The 16953-nt window shown below is 39.3% G+C and overlaps 1 protein-coding gene across 2 annotated transcripts in view; it reads right to left on the reverse strand.

Moving 5' to 3' along the window:
• The window catches only part of RGS7 (regulator of G protein signaling 7), a 607861-nt gene extending 596545 nt beyond the window's left edge, over positions 1-11316 (reverse strand). The window contains exon 1 of one of the 2 annotated variants that reach the window (XM_087424463.1): positions 11160-11314. The gene's annotated coding sequence lies outside the window, so the exon portion shown is untranslated. Of the gene's footprint in view, positions 1-11159 lie in introns of both variants that reach the window. The other variant, XM_087424467.1, reaches the window with a different exon arrangement.
• Between the last annotated feature and the right edge of the window lie 5637 nt (positions 11317-16953).

Here is a 16953-nt window from a genome sequence, read left to right on the forward strand (position 1 = left end):
CTAGCTGGAACCTTAACGATGTTTTAACTTCTACCATTTTACAGATGATGAAAGCAGGGATCAGAAAAATTAATGGATGTGGCCAAAATGGACACTTAATTAATGACAGAGCCAAGACCAGGACCATGGTCTCCTAGACCCTTGAATAGCTCTCTTTAAGTTGGGAGAGAAAGTCCTCTTGTAAGAGACTACAAAGAAGCAGCTACCATATTTTATTGAATTTCAAGGTAGCATAAATTTTATGTACCACTAAGAAAAAGAAAGGTTGCCAATCATAAAATGCCATTAATTGTAAGAGGCATCCAATTTTAGAGATGCTAATACATATTTTGAAAAGCATCTTAGGATTGATAAAATATGATAATGGAAATCCCCAGTGTTCCCAAATAAATTGGAAGCTCACCCAGGCAGGGTATCCCATTCTTACTCCCAGGCCAAAACCAAGCACAGTGCCACGCCCAATGACTTCCACCATCTGCTTTAGTTAGTTGTTTATTCTATAGCAAGTTTTTTATGGTAAGCTTATTCTATAATTGGCGATTCTATAGTATTTGCCTTGTGAAAATCCATTCACATAATCCGTTTATATTCTGTACACTTTTGCATGTTTTTTTGTGTGTGTGTGAGGAAGATTAGCCCTTAGCTAACATCTGTTGCCAATCCTCCTCTTTTTGCTGAGGAAGATTGGCCCTGGGCTAACATCTGTGCCCATCTTCCTCTACTTTATATGTGGGACACCACCACAGCATGGCTCGATAAGTGATGCATAGGTCCATGCCTGGCATCCAAACCTGCAAACGCTGGGCCGCCGAAGCAGAACCTGTGAACTTACCCACTGTGTCACCAGGCCTGCCCCCACTATTGCATGTTTTTAATTTTTTTAATTAATAGACTTCTTTAGAGCAGTTTTAGGTTTACAGAAAAGATTGAGGGGCCAGCCCCGTGGCATAGTGGTTAAGCTCTGCACTCTGCTTCAGCGGTCTGGGTTCACGGGTTCAGATCCTGGGTGTGGACCTATAGCACTCGTTAGCCATGCTGAGGCTGTGACCCACATACAAAATAGAGGGAGATTGGCACAGATGTTAGTTCAGGGCTAATCTTCCTCAAGTAAAAAAAAAGAGAAAGTTTGGTAACAGATGTTCACTCAGAGGCAAATCTTCCTCACAAAAAAAGAAAAGAAAAGATTGAGCTAAAAGTACAAAAGGTTCCCATATACCCCCTCTCCTCTGTCCACAGTTTCCCCTATTACTAACACAGTGCATTGGTGTAGTCCTTTTGTTACAACTGATGAACCAATACATTATTACTGTTGAATAATTGATGAACAAATACATTTGTTATAACCGAGGAACCAATACTGATACATTATTATTAACAAAAGTCTGTAGTTTGCATGAGGGCTCATTCTTTGTGTTCTACAGCTCTGTGGGTCTTGACAAATTCATAATGTCACGTATGCACCAATACAGTATCATACAGAAGAATTTCACTGATCTAACAATGCCTCTGTGCTCCACCTACTCACCCCTCCCTCCCTCTCCCCAAATCACTGGTAACCACTAATTTTTTTACTGTCTCCATAGTTTTGTCTTTTCCAGAATGTCATAGAGTTGAATTCATATAGTATGTGGCCTTTTCAGACTAGCTTCTTTCACTTTCACATAGCATCTTTCACTCAATGTGCATTTAAGTTTCTTCCATGTCTTTTCATGGCTTAAGAATTCATATTTATCGTTGCGTAATGTTCCAGTGTCTGGATTTACCACAGTTTGTTTATCTAGTCACCTACTGAAGGACATCTTGATTGTTTCTCATTTTTGGAAATTATGAGTAAGACTGCTATAAACTTTGTGTGTAGGTTTTTATGTGGACATAGTTTTCAACTCATTTGTGTAAATACCCAAGAGTAAAGTTGCTGAATCTTATGATAAGAGTATGTATAGCTTTGTAAGAAACTGCCAAACTGTCTTCCAAAGTGGGTGTACCATTTTGCATCCCCATGAGCAGTGAATGAGAGTTCCTGCTGCTCCACACCCTCACCAGCATTAGGTGTTGTCACTGTTTTGGATTTCCTCCATTCTAATAGATGGTAATGGAATCCCATTGTTGTTTTAATTGCAGTTCCCTAATGTTGATGATGTATGATGCTGAGCATCTTCTCATACACTTATTTGCCATTTGTATATCTTCTTTGTTGGGGTGTCTGCTCATACCTTTTGCCCACTTTTTAATTGGGTTGTTTGTTTATGGTTAAATTTTAAGAGTTCTTTGTATATTTTACTTTTATAATTTTTCAAAATAAAAATTTAAACAATTCACAAATAAAATAGTTTAAATAATTGACAAAAAAGTGTAAATAATTTTCATCAGAATCAGAAATTTTCATCAGCAATAAAAATAAAAGTAACCACTGAGTAAGAAAATGAATTTCAGTTTTCTCCACTGTAAAATATGTTGGTTTAGATAAGATTTTTTCTAGCACCAAAAAACTTCTTACAGTGTTAAATCACTAACCAGTCAGGTAAATAATTTTCCTCCTTCCAACTTTGATTAGTAGTAAAAAATTGACTATTAATTGATTAATAGTCAGAACCAAGTAAAATAATATTTGCTCATTAAATAATCAATTTACAGACAAAAGAAGGAAAGAATTTAGAGAAATGCATACAGATAATCAGGTAGAAAACCTCACTTTATATATCATCATATTATAGCCATAAAAAGGCCAAAGCAATTGGCAGGTGCACTCGATTTCTTGAAAAACAGTTAAAACTGATTGCCAGAACTAATTGTTTAACTGGATTGAATGGCCAGTTTCTTGCAGATATCCTCGTTTTGGGGTATTTTTCAATCTCTCTATATGAAATTTATGTAGAATAAGACTAACAGTATTTTCTATAGAGCTTCTATGAGAACTTACTTTGTTTCTAAAGCTCTTTAGTAATTCAAAGTGTTAGTTCATTATGATGAAATAGGAAAACCTAAGTAAGTCAATTCCAGAAGAACAGAGGCCATACTTCCTTTTTTTTATTTTGTGAGGAAGATCAGCCCTGAGCTAACATCCATGCTAATCCTCCTCTTTTTGCTGAGGAAGACCGGCTCTGAGCTAACATCTATTGCCAATCCTCCTCCTTTTTTTTCTCCCCCCAAAGCCCCCATAGATAGTTGTATGTCATATTTGCACATCCTTCTAGTTGCTGTATGTGGGAGGCGGCCTCAGCAGAGGCCATACTTCTTAATCCATTTAAAACTAAAATGTTACAACAAAATAATACCAAAAATAAGATTATTTCAAAGCTAAAAGTAACGTTCACCTAGACATCTAACCTAACCAATCTATAGAAATGGGGATGGGAAGGAGGACTGTCTATGTGACGGAGAAAAGTGAAGCCATAAGGGACATGCAACTTCTCCTTCCCGCCACCACACCTGTGGATGCAGATGGAGGTCAGGGTGAGATGAGGTTTAGTTTTACAAATATTTCTTGGTTATAAAATAAAACTAAAGGCATAGGATTTATTTCTCAGGCTGCTTCAAGTGTCCAATCAAAATATTGTGTGTCAAATATATGTGTATGTTAGTAATTCTGTTTGAGATAATAGTAATAGTTTTTAATTAATTAAATGTAATTTAGGTATATGAGAGGAAGTAAAAGAACCAAAATTACAGTAGATATTTTACTATTTAATCTTTTTTTTAATAGACTTTATTTTTTAGAGTAGTTTTAGGTTCATAGCAAAATTGAGATTTTTGAGAATCAGAGATTTCCCATATATCTCCTGCCTCCACACAGGCATAGCCTTCCTCATTATCAACATCCCCCACCAGCGTGGGACATTTGTTATAATGGTGAATCTACACATATAATTATGTGAATTAACACACAATTATCACTGAAAGTCCATGGTTTACATTACAGTTCACCCATCTTTTTTTCTTTTTTTTTTGGCAGGAAGATCTGCCCTGAGGTAACATCTGATGCCAATCCTCCTCCTTTTTTGATGAGGAAGACTGGCCCTGGGCCAACATCCATGCCCATCCTCCTCTACTTTATATGGGGTGCCACCACAGCATGGCCTGACATGTAGTGCATCGGTGCATGCCCAGGATCCGAACCTGCGAACCCCGAGCTGCCGAAGCTGAGTGCACGCACTTAACCGCTGCACCACCGGGCCCGCCCCCGTTGATCTTTTTTTAAGTGAAATTCAAAAAGATGATGGAAGGCCCTGGCCCTCAGCCTATGGCCATTGTCTCTCTACTCCCCTCTGCCCTCATGCTCCACACCTGCCAGGCTGTTCACTAGGGATGTGTTCCCATCACTCTGTTTGTCTCCCATGATGCCCTGAGCAATCCTCTACCCTTTAGATTAAGACCGTCTTATCTCTTAAACCTTAGGCCTAAAGAAGAACAAAAGATATAGTAAGTGTTAAATACTTATTGTTGAAAGAGTGTTTGTTAAATAGCATAGATATTCCTCACCAGTTTCTTTGAGTCCTAACTTGTTTATCAATAGAGGAGACAAGTTTACAGCATTCACCATTCAGGTCACCTTCCTGGGGCTTTACCAAATGCTGGACCACCCAGCTCTGACGTGTAGTGAAAAACGAAGTAAATGCTGCTAGATGTTCCACTTGTAATTCATTTCCCCATGGAAAAACTAAAGTCACAATATTGCGTTATATTTTGATGTGTTATAACAAAACTAGGGAAGCTGTCTATCTTAATTCTTACAGAAGAACTATTTGATCTATTTATCGTGTTTGAAAACAGCTCTTCTGTTTAGGTTTTCCGATAGTGTGTGATGTTCTACTGACACAAATGCTTCACTAATCAACCAACATTTGGTGTCTGTCTCCTCCGTGTGCAAGTTTATAAGAGCCTGGTTCCTATGAGTTTTGTATTTCAGTAAGAATCTGAAGCAGATCACCTTTAGATGCGCTCCAGCTTTGTGTTTCTGTGGTGATACGGAGCTCACATTCAATGACTGCACAGAGTCTTCCTGTAGGATAATCCTCTGAAACCCCACTCATCATGCTGGTGATTCAAAAGAAAATTGAGTTATGAAGCTATAGCCTCCTAACTGCATATCCCTGAATCCCAAGACTTCGTGCATCTGGGCGTAGAATGATAATAGGGCAGCTGAGCAATTGTAGATTTGGAAATCTACTTTAAAATAAATTTGCTCTAAAAATGTAGCTAATAATTCCAACTTTAAGATTCAACCTGATTCTTCTCATTGTCTAGGTTTCTTCCCATATCCTACCCCCACTCCCTGCCACAGTAATGGTTTGGTGACTAAGACTGATGTCACCGTAATGTTCTTGGGACAGAATGATAGTCCCATGACTCATCAGACACTAAAAAAGGGAAAATATTCAAGAAATTTAACATCATTGGCGTTGGAAATATTTCAATACTGTGAGTCTCTTCCTAAGGACAACTAAATAACTTTATTCACTGATAAAAGCCACAAATCCACACAACAGTTGACAGGGTACAGAATAAGTTATAATTACTTAAAGAATCATCATGATGACTCATAAAAACTTTAACATTTGCCAACTAAATTTTCTTGTCAAAATACATTGTTTCTTCTGGGGTTCATACCCTCAATTTGCCCAATTACTCTTCATAAATGTCCTTTTTTGTGACAAAGACACACAATAGGATTCAGATTCTAGATACTTCTTTCTGTAGAAACAACATTTGAGAAGCAGATGAGTACCTTTCAAAGGCAATTGTAATTGAGATTGTGGCTGGGAATGATAGGAAAAAAAAAGCTATCTGAGGACTCTGGTCTGTGCCAAGAAATGGAGAGGTGCGGGGGCTCTGAAACGCAGCTCAGGTAACTAACAGCACGCAGTTCTCAGCATTGGATCATCCCATTTTTTTCTTTCTCTCTCTTGTTTTTTCCAGCTTCTCCCTTCCTTCACTCAATCCACGTGTCTGTCACTTCTCTCCCCCTACTCCCTTTCTTCTGTCCTCCTTTTCCTGTGCTTCTCTCTGCGCATATTGGCCTTCTCAGGTCTACACTTCAGAGATAAGCTGGGTTATGGGATCTGCAAAAATGGATGTCGGTTCCTTTCCGATTGCCCCTCTAAGAAATACTAACCATGCTCAAGATATGATTAATTCTGTAATATCTTGTCCCTAGTAAGATAGAGACTCAAACACATTAAAAGTTGTGTGGGCACAGAACTCATTCCTGGGAAATTGTCCATATTTGCTTTAAGCAGCTGTTTTCATAAACCTTCAAAGTGTTCCTCTTCCAAAGCATTTAACCTCCTCTAGCTCCCTACTGGCTGCTCAGCAACTGTCTGCCCCAACGCCTTAGCCGTGCCTCCCCTACTCAACAATATCCCATGCTCTTGACCTCTTCTCATCAAAACTATGTCCCATAAATTCCCAGAGGATACTGCTATGTGACTGAAGCTAATTTGATTGATTACTATAAGCCAACACACTAATGATTTAATAGACGAAGTTTGCATTTATCAGGGATTGTTGCCTAGAATCAAGATTTTCTCAAAAAAGTGGCTCGAATAAGGTCTTTATTTGATCAACAAATATTTATGAATTACTTACTATGTGCCAGGTACCGTGTAAGATGTTGGATACTCAGAGGTCCCTATCTTCATGGAGCACTATAACGTAGTAGGTCTTCAAGTCAGCATTGTAGAGCGACTATTTCCATACATTTTGAATCACATCAGGTAGGGTGACCACCTACTCTGTCACCACATGAACCACAGACAATTTTTAGAAGGTCGTCCTTGGTAGTATTTACATTCTGGGACTTAGTTCAGCACAAACAATAACCTTGTGAGTTAGAAAGCTCTACTCCCGTCTTGCAAAGGAAAGCGGCTTTACAAAGTTAAGTCCTCTACTTGGGGTCACAGGACAAGCAAGCAAAAGTGTTGGGATCTGGAGAAGACTTTGGACTCCAAGTCCAGCACTGTCCGCTCCACCACAAGTTTCATTTCAGATTCTCCCCAAGGCTCCCGGGGATATGTACACAAATTGCACGCCATCTTCAGCTTCTCATTGGATATACACCATTCTCTCCCAGTTTAAACTATGACTATTGCAATAGCCCCATGCTAATAACACATCATTCTTGTTGCATAAAATATGCTGGCTAGAGTCATCCACACGGCACCCTCTTTATCCGTCATCTCATTAATTTTTTAGATGTATTAACTCACTCTATTTCTGTCTTCCCCTAAAGTGTCAGTATGGCACTGGGGGTTGATCCCAGTTGGTCTTCTTCTGTCTGGTACTTTATCTCTAGGCACATATCTGTCATCCATTACTCAGCCTCCTCCTATGTCAGCTTATTGACAAGTTGCTTAGGCCTCCAGCTCACCCTCAATAATCGTTCATTACATTAGTGGCCCTGAGAGTTGATGTAGCAGGAGAAGAACATGGTACTACTTCACGTTCGTTATATAAATGAACCAAAGATGGCTTCTGGGTATTGGCCTCTGGGTTGTTTATTTCTTCACTGCAGGCAAAGACCCTATTAGTTCAAAAGCCTGCCGGCACCATACTCAAATTTTCACACATCAAATTGCTTTAAACATAGTCCAAAACAGCAGATTTTTAGCCATTTAGAGCTTGCCTGTTTTGTGTTTCCTGTAAAACTGTGCCCAACATCTGCTGACAATACATAAGATAAAGTCCTGAAGCTGCTGCTGCCTTTGGAGCCTCTGACTCAAAGACTCCTGCTGCACTGCTGAGACACATAGACACACAAGCTCCCTCTCTGATTCCCCTCTCTCCTGGGAGTTCCTTTGTCTTCATCCTCTTCTTAATGGTGGCCCCCTGAACCTTGGACTCTGGAAGGTCTCACACGGAGAGGGATTTCTCCCTCCTGCAAATCTGTCAGCGTCACCCAATAAAGTACTACTGCCACCTGTGGTCACGTCTTTCCTTGACCAACCCCACCAATTCCCTGAAACCCCTACAACAATCTGAAGTATTCTTAGGTTCATTTGGAAGCACATACGCCATACACACAATTCCATAACTTAGATGTGATTTCAGTTTATTATTTTTCATGTATGGGTGCAGTTGACAATATTTGTTTGCCCACCAGTATTATGTGACTCTGGCATCACCGAGGTGCAGACAATTCTCATTTACAATTGTGTTGGTTACAACATAGAAGTGAACTAATTCACGGAGAAAATATTTTCTAGTCACATTAAGTCATTAATTTTCTACTTCAGGGTTAACACTTTGCCCTCACAGGATCAGTCTTAGTTCATTGTAGAAATCTTTGAAGATAATGCAGATACAAAATAAAGAACATCTTGCAGTGCCAGAAATGTAAGGAAATACTCAAAAAAAAATGACAGCTTCTCACAAAAACGCAAGAGCCAACCAGAATGGCCAAATTTAGAACAAACTGAGTCACAAAATAAATAATGATAGTAGAGATTTTAACACATAGAATAAAATAAATATTCATAATTCCATACTGTTATAAATAAATAACAAAATAAGCAAATAAATGGGGAAAAGAAACAGCTCTTTGTTACAGTAGAATTCCAATTAATATATGTATGTATAAGGAAATCTATGTATATTAATGTATAAGGAAAGAAAAAAATAGAGAATCACTGTTAAGCAAATACCACAACAATAACTGTTGCAGAGAAGGTCCACCATGGATGCAAAAATTAGTGGGTGAAAGTTTGAGAAGAAATAAGATTTGCATAGTTTCAACATATCTCCCCGAGATACTTATTAACTACAAAGGGAAAGAGAGTAACTTTATAGTAGAGAAAACTCGCAGGCACCAGCTTAACAAATGATCAAGGTAAACATCATTGGTAATAAGGTAAAGACATCGTGAACTATCATGATACACCAAAAAGAACATCACATCATCTCTGTGCTATTCGTGCCCAAAATGCATAACTTCATTCCAATCGTGAAAAAATATTGAAGAATCCAAACTGAGGAACATTCTGTAAAATAACTGGTCTATACACTTTAAAAATATCAAGGTCAGAAAAGATAAGGAAGGACTGAGAAACTGTTACAGACTAGAAGAGACTAAGAAGAATTGACAACTAAATGCAATTTGGGACATCAGATAGGATCCTGGAACTAGTGGAAAAAATGGTGAGATTTGAGGAAAAGACTATAGTTTACTTAATAATATTAAACCAATGTCACCTTCCTGTTCTTGATCATTGTACTGTGGTTATGTAAGATGTTAACATTAGGGGAAGAAGGGTGAGAGATTTAAAGAAACTTTTGTACTATTTTTCCAACTTTTCTGAAAGTCTAAAATAGTTCAAAATAAAAAACTTAATAAAAAAAGGAAAATAAAAATAGTGATAGTCAGTGACGCAAACACTCGGATGCTAGCCAAACAGCTGGGAAAAACTGACTGAAGTTAGATGACAGGAAGATTTTGATCCAATTTTTAAGTTCAAAATATTGAGAAATAGAAAAGTTCCATGATTTAACCAAAGCAACTTAGACACAAATGCCCTGGTTTTCAGCTCAGTTTTGACCATTACGATCCTATGACAAGAAGAGTTAGCCAAAAAGAGGAAATATTATGTGGTGTATTTACTGCGTTTTAGTTTTTGTGCCTATAAAATTAGGATGATTTTATGGAATACATTTATGATTGGGAAGTGTTGAAAGGGATAGTGAGGAATATCAATAAAATTACATCTAACAATTATGAAAGTATGGAGCCAAATATTACTCAAGTTAAAATCAGAATATCTAGGGGCTGGCCCGGTGGCGCAAGCGGTTAAGTGCGCGCGCTCCGCTACGGCGGCCCGGGGTTCGCTGGTTCGGATCCCGGGCGCGCACCAACGCACTGCTTGGCAACCCATGCTGTGGCGGCGTCCCATATAAAGTGGAGGAAGATGGGCACAGATGTTAGCCCAGGGCCGTCTTCCTCAGCAAAAAAAGAGGAAGATTGGCGGATGTTAGCACAGGGCTGATCTCCTCACAAAAAAAAAAAAAAAAAAATCAGAATACCTATAGGCAATATGTGCTAAGTGTATGTAGGGGTGGGCTTTTTATTTTGGGAAAATATCACAAAATTCCAAGAAAGTATGATCTTACTATTCTCATCAAAGGTTGTTAGCAATAGAGAAAAATTGCTTTTGAAAAATGTTTGATCACTAAGAAGAGAAAACTGCAACAAAATTTTCTCCCTTAATCATCAAAGTCACTTAAGACTTCAAGGAAATAAAGAAATAACTAGAGAATTTAAAAGAACAGAAGTGATTGATAATATGAAATCCTGTCCAGATGATCTAAACAGTTTCCTAACAAAATAACACAATGTACTGGAAATTTAGACATATTAAAAATGATCATCATTTTGTCTGGAATGTAGTGATTTACTTAGTTATGTATCGAAAAATTGCCTATATAGACAGGTTGTCCCCAGTCCTGGGTACACATAAAAATCACCTGGGAAGCTTTTTATAAAAAATGCCAATGCCTTGGTCCTTTCCTCAGAAATTCTGATTTAATTCATGAGGGATGGAGCAAGATATTGATATTTTTTAAAAGTTTCCAAAGAGACTCTAACGTGCTGCCCCTCCCCCCACCAGCCGGGGTGAGAATCGCTATTACAGTTGCTTTTTGTTCAAATATATCTGTAATTTGAGAGGGAGTCAAGATGGCGGCGTAGGCAGACTCTGAACTCACCTCCTCCCGTGGACACAGCCAATTTACAACTACTAGTGGAAAAATTACCCCTGAGACAGAACTGAAAATTGGATAAGAGGAACTCCTGCAGCAACGGACAATCCTCACTGAGGTGGAAGAGGCAGAGACTCCCTTCCGGAGAGGAGAAACGCCGCCTTCACAAGCCGCCAGCTTCACGGCCACCGGGAGCAGCGCACAGGTGCGCAGCCTCCCTGGAGGCGCGGGGCCCTGAGCCGGGGAGCGCCCCCGCTGTGGGCATATTGTGGACCCAGCACAATCGACACCAGCGGCATAATATCTGACTGTGCCTGCTACTAAAGCATTGGGTAGCACCCCCAGAAAACCCGGTTCACAAAGAAACTAAAACTGGCTCTTAAAGGGCCCGAGCGCAAACCCACCCGTTCCAGAAAGCATCCTAAAATCACCAGAAAGAAAGGTGCACAGTGCTGGGGTGAAAAGAGACTCACCTAATAGGCCCTGAGTGCATCTTGGTGAGGGGTGAGACCTCTCCAGGGACTGGGACATTGGCGGCCGCCATTGTTGTGGCCTGGTGTGAGCGTGCTGACACAGACGCCATTGGAGTTCTCCCTGAGGCCTGCTAGCCCAGGGACTGCCCCACCCGCTAGAGCACTGATTTAATCCAGCTCAGCCAGGGCAGGCAGCCCACCCTAGAGACTGGCCCCACCCAACAACAAGCCCTCAGGCAACGTGTGGGCCTGCATAGATTGGTGACTGGATTCTCTGCATCCTAGCAACTGAGCTGACTTGAGTGCGGCAGGGTGTGCACAAGGAGCGGGTGGGAGTGTGGGGTGGTGGCGGAGTGTGTGGGGCTCCCGCCGTGGAGAAACTGGGTCCGCTTGGGGGTCGGGGCACTCACACGGGGCAGGACTGTGTTGACTGTGGGTGTGGACCTGTGGGCAACAGGGCTTGTTAGCTGCAGAAGACTTGTGCTTCTCAAAGACCCACATAGGAGGTTTGCCCCACCTTCCAAAGCCTGAAACAATTGGGTGCTCCTGTGCCTGAGGCCAGCCCCACCCAGCTGCAATCCTCAGAGAGCTGACAAGAGACCTAATAGGCTAGAGGCTTACAGCAACTGTAAGGCCCTGAGCCTAACAACCTGCCACGCTGGGGGACTACTCAGTTAAAAGAAATACTGCAACACAAATATGGTATTAGAACTTACAGCCAACTGTGCTGGGGCTCCCCACACCTGATAAAGAGACTGAAGGGCCCACAACAACTACAAACAGCTGAGCATTACAACAGCTGGCCAGGAGCATAACTCAGCCTCCCTGGGCGCCTATAGGGAGAGCTAACAGGCCACAATAGAAGGACACACATAGCCCACATAGGGGTCACCCCTGGAACATTGAGAACTGAGGGAAGCACACTGGAAACCTCCTAAGCCATCACTTACATAAGGTCACCTATCCAAGAGCAGGAGACGTAGCTGACCTACCTAATATGTAGACACAAGCACAGGGAAAGAGGCAAAATGAGGAGGCAAAAGAATACATTCCAAGTAAGGGAACAGGACAAAACCCCAGAAAAGGAACTAAGTGAAACAGAAATGAGCAACCTACCCAACAGAGAGTTCAAACTAAGAGTGTTAAGGATGCTCACTGATCTGGGGAGAAGAATAGATGAACTCAGTGAGAATGTCAACAAAGAAATGGAAGATATAAAAAAGAACCAATCAGAAATGAAGAATACAATACTGGAAATGAAAAATTCATTAGAGGGACTCAAAAGCAGAGTAGAGGATACAGAAGAATGGATCTGTGAGCTGGAAGAAAGACTAGAAGAAATTACCCAAGGTGAACAGGTAAAAGAGAAAAGAATTAAAAAGAGTGAGGACAGTCTAAGGGACCTCTGGGACAACATCAAGCGCACTAACATCCATGTTATAGGTGTCCCGGAAGGAGAAGAGCGAGACAAGGGGGCAGAGAATCTATTTCAAGAAATAATAGATGAAAACTTCCCTAACCTAAGGAAGGAAACAGACATCCAGGTACAGGAATCACAGAGAGCCCCAAACAAGATAAACCCAAAGAGGCTCACACCAAGACACATCATAATCAAAATGTCCAGAATTAAAGATAAAGAGAGAATCCTAAAAGCCGCAAGAGAATGTCAAGTTACATACAAAGGAAACCCCATAAGGCTATCAGCTGACTTCTCAGCAGAAACCTTACAGGCTAGAAGAGAATGGCACGATATATTTAAAGTGCTAAAAGAAAAAAACTTACAGCCAAGAATACTCTACCCAGCAAGGTTATCATTCAAAATGGAAGGAGAGATCAAAATTTTCCCAGATAAGCAAAAATTAAAGGAGTTTGTCACCAAGAAACCAGTGCTACAAGACATGTTAAAGGGACTGATTTAAGGGGAAAAGAGAAGACCACAAATAGGAATAATTATCTATTTCCATGATTAGAACGTAATGAATACAAATGCACAAAAAAGAGGTTAGATATGATATCAAAAACATAAAAGGAGGGAGGAGGGGAGTTAAAGAGTACAGCTTTCAGACAGAGGTCAAACTAAAGTGACCATCAATTCTGTATAGAAGAAGAAAGGAACAGAGAAGGACTACTACAACACTGAGGCAAAAAAAAAAAAGTTAAAAAATGACAGTAAGTACATACCTATCAATAGCTACTTTAAACGTCAATGGACTAAATGCTCCAATTAAAAGGCATAGGGTGGCTGACTGGATAAAAAAACAAGACCCATATATATGCTGCATACAAGAGACACACTTCAGACCTAAAGACACTCACAAACTGAAAGTGAAGGGATGGAAAAAGATACTCCACGCAAATGGCAATGAAAAGAAAGCTGGGGTAGCAGTACTCATATCAGACAAAATACACTTTAAAACAAAAACTGTAGAAAGAGACAAAGAAGGGCATTACATAATGATCAAGGGAACAATCCAACAAGAGGATATAACACTTGTAAATATCTACGCACCCAATGTAGGTGCACCTAAATATATAAAGCAATTATTAACAGACATAAAAACAGAAATAGACAGTAACACAATAATAGTAGGGGAGTTTAACACTCCACTTACACCAACGGATAGATCATCCAAACAGAAGATCAATAAGGAAACATTGGCCTTAAACGACACACTAGAACAGATGGACCTAGTAGATATATACAGAGCATTCCATCCAAAAACCGAAGAATACACGTTCTTTTCAAATGCACATGGAACATTCTCCAGGATTGATCACATATTAGGCCACAAAACAAGTCTCCATAAATTTAAGAAGATTGAAATAATACCAAGCATCTTTTCTGACCACAACGGTATGAAACTAGAAATCAACTATAGGAAGAAAATCAGAAAAGCCACAAAAACATGGAGATTAAACAAAATGCTACTGAACAACGACTGGGTTAATGAAGAAATCAAAGAAGAAATCAAAAAATACCTGGAGACAAATGAAAATAAAAATACGACATGCCAGAATCTATGGGATACAGCAAAAGCGGTTCTAAGAGGGAAGTTTATAGCGATACAGGCCTATCTCAACAAACAAGAAAAATCTCAAATAAACAATCTCACAATGCACCTAAAGGAACTGCAAAAAGAAGAACAAACAAAGCCCAAAATCAGTAGAAGAAGGGAAATAATAAAAATCAGAGCAGAAATAAATGAAATAGAGACCAAAAAAACAATAGAAAAAATTAATAAAACCAAGAGCTGGTTCTTTGAAAAGATCAACAAAATTGACAAACCTTTAGCTAGACTCACCAAGAAAAAAAGAGAGAAGGCACAAATAAGTAAAATCAGAAATGAAAGAGGAGAGGTTACAACAGACACCTCAGAAATACAAAAGATTATAAGACAATACTATGAAAAGCTATATGCCAACCAATTCGACAATCTGGAAGAAATGGATAAATTCTTAGAAACATACAACCTTCCAAAACTGGATCAAGAAGAAGTAGAGAATTTGAATAGACCAATCACCAGTAAGGAGATTGAAACAGTAATCAATAACCTCCCCAAAAATAAAAGTCCAGGACCAGACGGCTTCCCTGGAGAATTCTACCAAACATTCAAAGAAGACTTAATACCTATCCTTCTCAAACTCTTCCAAAAAATTGAGGAGGGGGGGAAGCTCCCTAACTCATTCTACGAAGGTGACATTACCCTGATACCAAAACCAGACAAGGACAACACAAAAAAAGAAAATTACAGGCCAATATCACTGATGAACATCGATGCAAAAATCCTCAACAAAATACTAGCAAATCGCATACAACAATACATTAAAAAGATTATACACCATGATCAAGTGGGATTTATTCCAGGTATGCAGGGATGGTTTAACATTCGCAAATCAATCAACGTAATACACCACATTAATAAAATGAAGAAAAATCACATGATCATCTCAATAGATGCAGAGAAAGCATTTGACAAGATACAGCATCCATTTATGATAAAAACTCTGAATAAAATGGGTATAGAAGGAAAGTACCTCAACATAATAAAGACCATATATGAGAAACCCACAGCTAATATCATCCTCAATGGTGAAAAACTGAAAGCTATCCCTCTAAGAACAGGAACCAGACAAGGATGCCCACTGTCACCACTCCTATTTAACATAGTATTGGAAGTCCTAGCCAGAGCAATCAGGCAAGAGAAAGAAATAAAAGGGATCCAAATTGGAAAGGAAGAAGTGAAAATGTCACTATTTGCAGATGACATGATTTTATATATAGAAAGCCCTAAAGAATCCACCAGAAAACTTTTAGAAGTAATAAACGAATATGGTAAAGTTGCAGGATACAAAATCAACATACAAAAATCAGTTGCATTTCTGTACACTAACAACGAAGTAGCAGAAAGAGAAATTAAGAATACCATCCCATTTACAATTGCAACAAAAAGAATGAAATACTTAGGAATAAACTTAAGCAAAGAGGTGAAAGATCTGTACACCGAAAACTATAAAACATTTCTGAAAGAAATTCAAGAAGACACAAAGAAATGGAAAGATATTCCATGCTCTTGGATTGGAAGAATTAACATAGTTAAGACGTCCATATTTCCTAAAGCCATCTATAGATTCAATGCAATCCCTATCAAAGTTCCAACAGCATTTTTCACAGAAATAGAGCAAAGAATCCTAAAATTTATATGGAACAACAAAAGACCCCGAATAGCTAAAGGAATCCTGAGAAAAAAGAACAAAGCTGGAGGTATCACACTCCCCGATTTCAAAATATACTACAAAGCTATAGTAACCAAAACAGCATGGTACTGGCACAAAAACAGACACACAGATCAATGGAATAGAATCGAAAGCCCAGAAATAAACCCACACATCTATGGACAGCTAATCTTTGACAAAAGTGCCAAGAACATACAATGGGGAAAAGAAAGTCTCTTCAACAAATGGTGTTGGGAAAACTGGATAGCCACATGCAAAAAAATGAAAGTAGACCCTTACCTTACACCATACACAAAAATTAACTCCAAATGGATTAAAGACTTGAATGTAAGACCTGAAACTATGAAACTTCTAGAAGAAAACATAGGCAGTACGCTCTTCCACATCGGTCTTAGCAACATCTTTTCAAACACCACATCTGACCGGGCAAGAGAAACAATAGAAAAAATAAACAAATGGGACTACATCAAACTAAAAAGCTTCTGCACAGCAAAGGAAACCATCAACAAAACGAAAAGACAACCTAACAACTGGGAGAAGATATTTGCAAACCATACATCTGATAAGGGCTTAATCTCCAAAATATATAAAGAACTCATGCATCTCAACAACAAAAAAACTACCAACCCAATTAAAAAATGGGCAAAAGACCTGAACCGACATTTCTCCAAAGAAGATATACAGATGGCCCACAGACACATGAAAAGATGTTCAAAATCACTAACTATAAGGGAAATGCAAATCAAAACTACAATGAGATATCACCTCACGCCCGTCAGAATGGCTATAATTAACAAGACAGGAAACAACATGTGTTGGAGAGGATGTGGAGAGAAGGGAACTCTCATACACTGCTGGTGGGAGTGCAAACTGGCGCAGCCATTATGGAAAACAGTATGGAGATTCCTCAAAAAAGCAAGGATAGAACTACCATATGATCCAGCTATTCCACCGTTGGGTATTTATCCAAAGAACTTGAAAACACCAATTTGCAAAGGTACATGCACCCCTGTGTTCATTGCAGCCTTATTCACAATAGCCAAGACTTGGAAGCAACCTA

Source organism: Ceratotherium simum, chromosome 36 (assembly GCF_057802395.1).
Source record: "Ceratotherium simum simum isolate JZ-2026a chromosome 36, ASM5780239v1, whole genome shotgun sequence".
In the NCBI taxonomy this organism is placed as follows: Eukaryota; Metazoa; Chordata; class Mammalia; order Perissodactyla; family Rhinocerotidae; genus Ceratotherium; species Ceratotherium simum.